At 47.9% G+C, this 7314-nt stretch overlaps 1 protein-coding gene across 1 annotated transcript in view; it reads right to left on the reverse strand.

Moving 5' to 3' along the window:
• The window catches only part of LOC125047621 (growth factor receptor-bound protein 2), a 47548-nt gene extending 41621 nt beyond the window's left edge, over positions 1–5927 (reverse strand). Inside the window, exon 1 of the mRNA XM_047646209.1 lies at positions 5528–5927. The gene's annotated coding sequence lies outside the window, so the exon portion shown is untranslated. The remainder of the gene's footprint in view (positions 1–5527) is intronic.
• Positions 5928–7314: the final 1387 nt, after the last annotated feature.

A 7314-nucleotide genomic window follows, 5' to 3' on the forward strand; every position in this document is an offset into this window, starting at 1 on the left:
CTCACCTCTCTCCTCTCTCTCCTCTCATCATCTCTCTCTCTCTCTCTCTCTCTCTCCTCTCTCTCCCTCCCTCTCTTCCTCCCCTCCTCCTCTCTCATTCTCTCTCTCCTCTCGTCTCTCTCCTCCATCCTCACTCTCCTCTCTCTCCTCTCTCCTCTCTCTCCTCCTCTCTCTCCCTCTCTCCCTCTCTCCTCTCCCCTCACCCTCTCTCCTCTCTCCTCCTCTCCATCTCCTCTCTCTCTCTCTCTCATCACTCTCTCTCCTCTCCTCTCATCTCTCTCCTCTCACAACTCTCTCTGTCTACAGTCTCTCCTCTCACTCTTTCACTCTCCTCACTCTCCTCTCCACTCCCTCTCCTCCTATCAGTTCTCTCTCCACTCATCATCTCTCTCTCTCTCCACCACCCTCCACCACTCTACTCTCTCTCTGTCTATCATCTCATTCATCTCTCTTCTCCCTCTTTTTCTGTCTAACAGTCTCTCCTCTCTCTCTCTCTCTTCTTCTCTCTCTCCACTCTCTCTCTCTGTGTGTGTCTATCATCTCTCTCTCTCTCCTCTCTCTCTCTGTCTATCAGTCCTCTCTCTCTCTCTCTCTCTCTCTGTTCTATCAGTCTCTCTCTCTTTCTATCTCTCTCTCTGTCTATCAATCTCTCTCTCTCTCTCTCCTTCCTCTCTCTCCTTCCTCTCTCTCATTCCCGCTCTCTCTCCCTCTCCTCTCTCTTATTCTCTCTCGTCTCTCGCTTGTCTCTCTTTTCTACTCCCTCTCTCCGTCTCTCTCTTACTCTCTCTCTCCTCTCTCTCTCTCCTCTCTCTCTCACTCTCTCGCTCGCACCCCTGCCGCGCTCTTCTCTCTCCTCCGCTTCACTCTCTCCTCTTCCTCTCTCTCAACTCCTCTCTCCCTCTCTCTGTCCTCTCTTTCATTCTCTCTCACTCTCACTCTTCCTCTTTCTCTTCCTCATCTCCTTTCTCTCTCTCCTCTCTGTCTATCATCTCTCTCTCTCCTCCTCTCCCCCCCCTCCCTCTCTTCCTTTCTCCTCTCTCTCCACTCTCTCTCTCACTCTCTCTCTCCTCTCTCACCTCTCCCACCTCTCTCTCCCTCTCCTCTCCTCTCTCACTCTCTCTTCTATCAGTCTCTCTCTCTCTCTCCCTCCCTCCCTCTCTCTCTGTCTCTGTCTCTCTCTCTCCCTCTCTCTCTCTCTCTCGCTCTCTAATAAGGCCGAGGAGGGGAAACACAAGAGTCAACAACGTAACAGCGATAGCCATGACATGTACTATCTCAGCAGGAAGGATATCCTCTTTTTTCTTTCTCATTTTTTTTTTTTTTTTTTTTTTTTTTTGGTGGGGGGTTAACACTGCTGAAGTCATGAATTGAAAAGCAGAATGAAATTCTGAAGAGGGAAGGGGGGGTGGGGGGAGAGGGTAGAATGAGAGGGAGAGGGAAAGAAAGAGAGAGAGGGGGGAGTAAAGGTAGAATGAGAGGGAGAGGGAGAGGGAGAGAAAGAGAAAGAGAAAATGGGGAGGGGGGGGGGTAGAATGAGAGAAAGAGAGAGAGTAAGAGAGGGGATAGAATGAGAGAGACAGGAAGGGAAGCAAGCAGACAGACAAACGAACAGAGAAAGGGAGATAAAGTTAAAAAAAAGGAGAAGGAAAAGGAGGCTAGAGAAAAAGAGAGTAGGGAGTGGAGAGGAGAGGAGGAAGAGAGACCGGTAGAGAGAACAAGAGAGAGAGAGAGAGAGAGAGAGAGAAGAGAAGAGAGAGAGAGAGAGAGAGAGAGAGGAGAGAGCGAGAGAAGAGAGAGGGGAAGAGAGGAGAGAGAGAAGAGAGAGAGAGAAGAGAGAGAGAGAGAGAGAGAAGAGAGAGAAGATAGAGAGCGAAGAGAGAAGAGAAGAGAGAGAGAGAGATGAGAGAGATAAGAGAGAAGAAGAGAGGAGAGAAAGAGAGAGAGAGAGAGAATGAAAGAGAGAGAGAGAGATAGACGAGCTGTAGATCGCGAGGGAGCTAGCGCAGCGCGAGCGCGAGCCCGCGGACCATATATATATAAATATCTTAACAAATAAAAATCACAAAACTCCTAAAAAATCAATATAAATAATCGATAGAGAGAAGAGAGCGAGACGAAGAGAGAACGCGAGAACAGAGCGCTCACCAGGCGTGCTAGGGAGCGGAGTCGGTGAGGGCTATCGTGGCGGGAAGAGGCGAAGATGCTGGCGGGCCGTGAGGGCGGGCTGGGAGTCCCGTTCTCGCTAGCCCTCTAGCTCGCGCGCCCGCATTGAGCGGCTCGCGCTCTCTCTCCGCGCGAGCTCGCTCCTCTCTCACTCACTCTCCCTCGTCGCTCCACACTCTCTCTCCCTCTCCCTCGCTCTCGCCCGACTCGCCGCGCGATCGACTCGCGCTCGTCGCGCTCGCTCGCTCTATTTATCTATCCTATCTATCTATCATCTATATCTTCGCGCTCTCGGCGCTCGCGCGTCTCTCCCCTCTTCCCTCCTCCCTCTCTATCCTCCCGCGCGCGTCGCGGCTCTCTCTCTCTTCTCTTCTCTCTCTCTCTCGACTCCTCTCGCTCTCCCTTCTGCTATACAGCGCTCCCTGCCCTCGCGCCTGAGAGAGCGACTGATACCCCAGAGAGAGCGAGCCCTGAAAACAACCCACACCCACCTAGCATTAACAGATAGCCAAACACGCCCACCAACCACACACGCCCAACACCCCTACACCACCCAACACACACCCAACAGCTACAGCACGAGAGCCGCGCTACGCTGCTCTCTCTCTATCGCTCTCGCGCTCTCGCTCCGCTTTCGCTCGCCTCCCTCATCTCGCTCCGCCCTCTCCCGCTGCTTCTGCAAAACATACTTAATATAAAAAACCCACTCCGGTACCCCCAGAGAGCAGGATAAAGAAAAGAGAGCGCGCCTAGCGCGCTCCCGCGCTCGCCTCGCGCTCTCCGCTCGCGCACTCGCTCGCGCGCGCCCTCGCTTTCTCCGCTCTCGTCGCTTCTCTCCCGCGCGCTCTCTTCCTCTACGCGGCTCGCTCTCTTTCCTTCACTCCCTCTCCCCCTCGCCCGCTCGCGCTGCCCTCCGTCTCCTCTCCCTCTCTCGTCTCTCTCAGCTCTCTCTCCCGCGCTCTCGCTCGCTCCTCCCTCCCTCTCCTCCTCTTCTCGCTTTCTCTCTCGCTCGCTTCCCTCTTCCCCTCTCTCGCCTCTATTCTAGATCTTCTCCTTACGCTCCTCTCTTCTCTTCTTCTGCCCTGCCCCTTTCTTATCCGTTGCTCTTTCTCTCCCTTCTCTCTCTTCACTCGCTCTCTTTCCTCTACTTCCTCTCGGCTCTTCTGTCTCGCTCCCTCCCCCCCCGCTCTCTCTCTCCTCTCTCTCTCTCTCTCTCTCTTCTCTCGCCTCTCTCTCTACCCTCAGTTCTTCCCCATTTCTTACTTTCTTTCCTTTACTCCCCTTGTTCGTTTTGTCCTTTCTTCCCTCTCCCCTCTGTTTCACCTGGAGGGCCCCCCCCCCCTTTCTCTCGGGCACGCTCTCCTCGGGCCGTCATCTCTACACACTCTCCCCGCCCTATCTCACACCACTCTCCCTCTCAACCTCACTACTAACCCACGCACCTCACGCACTCAACTCACCACTCTCTCTCGCTCGCTACTCCACTGCAACGCCCTCCCCCCCCCACACCCCCACCCCCCCCCCCCCTCCCCGCCAGCCCCACCCCCCCCCCCCCCACCCCCCCCCCCCCCCCCCCCCCCTCCCCCCCCCCCCACCCCCCCCCACCCCCCAACCCACCCAAAAACACCCCCCCCCCCCCCCACCCCCCCCCCCCCCCCCCACCCCCCCCACCCCCCCCAAACCCAGAAAAAAGAACCCCCCCAACCCAACAAAAACCCACCACCACCACCCCCCAAAAAAAAAACCAACCAAACCCAACAAACTTTTCTTTTATTCCCATCAATCTTCCTTCCTTTCCATCCTGGCTCGGGGCTGGTATGCAAGTGAACGCGTGGGCTGTGTCAATCGACTCTTAAGTAGATGCACGTGAACCCAGCCAGCCTCGACCCTTGCACCCGGTGAAGACAACGCCGGGCACAGCTGACGTTATGAATGAGTTGGTGAAAATACTGCTCCGAGATGTACGTCGATGTGTGATGGCCATTTTCGACTCTTTTGGAATGGAGATTTTGTGATTCCCGACTCGTGTTTTTTCCCCCCGTTTTTTTTCTTGTTTTTTTATTTTCTGTTGTTTCTAAGATCTACGTTGATGTGCGATTTCGAGTCTTATAATATAGATTTTGTACTATTTTTTTCGTTGTTTCTTTTTTTTTTCTGTTGTGAACGTTTGATATATTTAATGATCCTGTTTTTTGCGACAGAACTTTCTGATGAAACTGTTTAGAAGAGGAAAATGTAAGAGGGATTTTCGGTTTTACGTCCGTAGGCCTTCGGTTCCATACACATGATTGTTTATAAACATATAAATTCCTCCTAACATATGCATATATATATATATATATATATATATAATACACACATACATATATATATATATATATATATATACATACACACACACACACACACACATATATATATATATGTGTGTGTGTGTGTGTGTGTGTGTGTGTGTGTGTGTGTCTGTATGTGTGTGTGAGTGTGTGTATACGTAGTGCGTGTGTATGCATATGTATGTGTGTGTTTGTGTGTGGGTGTGTATACATACATATTTATACATACATGCATACACACACACGCGTCCACACACACATATACATATATATATATATATATATATATATGTATGTATGCGTGTGTGTGTGTTTGTTTGTGTGTGCGCGCGCGCGTGTGCACACACACACATATATATAAATACAATATATATATATATACATATATATACATATGCACACACACACACACACACACACATATATATATATATATATATATATATATATATGTGTGTGCATGTGTGTGCGTGTGCATGTGTGTGTTTGTGCGTGCGCGTGCGCGTGTATATGTACAACCAAAGAGTAAGTATGTCCCTATCTCCCGAGAATCAATATCGCTATAACTGCACTGGATGTGCAACAGACATGCATTCATAGTTCACACAATGGATACGTCAACACGGGCTAAAAGTGAAGAGCAAGTTTGTCCCATGTTTGCACAGACTTATCACCAGTTACGGACAGCCGGAACTGTATCACCCAAACTGGTAAAGAAAAACAATATCTAGAAGCTAGACTGTCAGGAAAAAATAAGTCGATAAGACAACATCAGTAAGGTAAACTGTTAAAGAAAAAAGTAAAACATCCACAAGCCAAATTGTCAAGAAAAAAAAATCAAGTCAAGCTGTTAATGAATGAAGTATACAAAGGGCTGTAAATAAATAAATAAATAAATAAATGAAACCCTCACAACGAACTAATAAAACAAATAATCTCAAAAATAGAAAGTAAAATAAACACAGGCCTACACGCCCTTCCCGAGAAAACTATGAATGACAATATAGTACAAGCACACAATGCAAACATACCAGCGGCGTGCGTAAGTACAGAGCTGCAGTTGCGTGGTTGTCTGGATTCGTAGCGTGACCGAGAATGAATGCTAAGAGTTGTGTTGACTCACTGCCACGTGGAGGTTGTACAGCGGGAGAATTAGTTCTATTACTTTTTAGCCTCTTTGCTCTACAGGGACGGCTGTAAATGCTTCCCTTCGTACATGTTCTGGCGTGTAGATGGAGCGTGTGTGGTTGTTTGGCTACCGTATGTTGGTACGCTCACTGGGGAACACGGACACATAAAACGTAAAACACACCTCGACGTGACGTAAACACACACACACAAAATGTAAGAAAATGGGCCAAATAAACGAAATAGAACAACCACAGAGATATGGCGATTCCCCCTTGTACAGCGCTCACTTATAATGTACGCTCAACAGTGACTCAAGCGATTCCTTAACAGTGTGCTGAGTTGTCACGCTCCGCCCCTCCGTGATGTCATTTTTAGGCTATGACTCGTCAGAAACGAAGGAAATTCGGCTGAGCGAGTCGCTGCTGACGATAACTTAATCATCTTAATCAGATATGTTTAATCACTGCTATTATGCCTGTTGTGTGATGTCGACACTTGAATACTCCCGGTGTGATGACGTACAGTAAGAAGGTGAGGCCAGTGTAAACCTAATCCCAGCATAAAGGTAATCCCCATTATAATGTAAATCTTATGAATCCCGTTATGATGGTCAGTGTGATGATTATGCCATTTTGGAGGTATAGTTGAGTCCCTGTCGGTGGAAAAATAGATGTAGGCCATTCTGCAAGGAGTTTCCTAAGTGTTCATATTAAATACCTGCTATTAAACCATGTACTCAATGGGGTGTAGTAGTACATATAAGCGATTGATGATTTCAAACAGATTAGTACATATTTTTTGTTTTATTTTCACTCTTTGAGTGTAAACATGTGAGAAACCACAGAACAATAGTAATCCAGCATGGAACATTTCAGGACGAAGGTAAAATCTCAAAAAACGATCTCAGTGTGAATGTACTTTCAAAATAAACTCATTTCAAACGCGAGTGAAATATGTCTGTAATCCCAGTACGTTTGAATATAATCCCACTACAATTGCAATCCTAATTCACACACAATTCCACTTCAATTTTAATCCTGATATGAAAGCAATTTCATACGAAGGTAATCGTAGTGTGAAAGTAATGCTATTATAACCGCCTCGTTACTCGTTTTGAGAAGTAATGCTAATCGCAGTACGGCATTGAATCTCCCCGCCTTGAAAATCCTCCCAAAATCAAAGGAAACATGATAGCGTGGTGCACAATATTTTATTTTCGCTTGTATTTAACTATTCTTAAAAGCCTCCACCCACGAAAAATATTTACGGAAGGAGGCAAAACATAAAAAAAACTCAAAATCTCAAATCTCATCTCGAAATCAGAAGGAAGTGACTTTTCCACCGTGTTTCTGGCTTCCAGGTATCTCGACCGTTTAATCAACATGAGAATGATTACGAACAACATTTTCCCCTGTTTTCTTGCCTCTTTTTCCTTTTAGAAGGTTAATTAGAGCGCCCACACCGCACACCTCATCAGGCCGAGGTGTTGACGTGGGGGCAAGGCCGGGAAAATTAAGCTAACTAAACATTCAGAGTAAAATTGTAATTTTTGCCCAACGAACCTCCTGCTCTTGCCACAAACAGCTGGTTCGAAGACAAACAGAGAGCGCGGGGTTGAGGCGTCGGCGGGAAGGGGTCGCTGGGTCAAATTTATTCCACGCTCATTCTTCTACATGAAATATTTATT

The sequence above is a fragment of the Penaeus chinensis genome, chromosome 1 (assembly GCF_019202785.1).
Source record: "Penaeus chinensis breed Huanghai No. 1 chromosome 1, ASM1920278v2, whole genome shotgun sequence".
Taxonomy (NCBI): domain Eukaryota; kingdom Metazoa; phylum Arthropoda; class Malacostraca; order Decapoda; family Penaeidae; genus Penaeus; species Penaeus chinensis.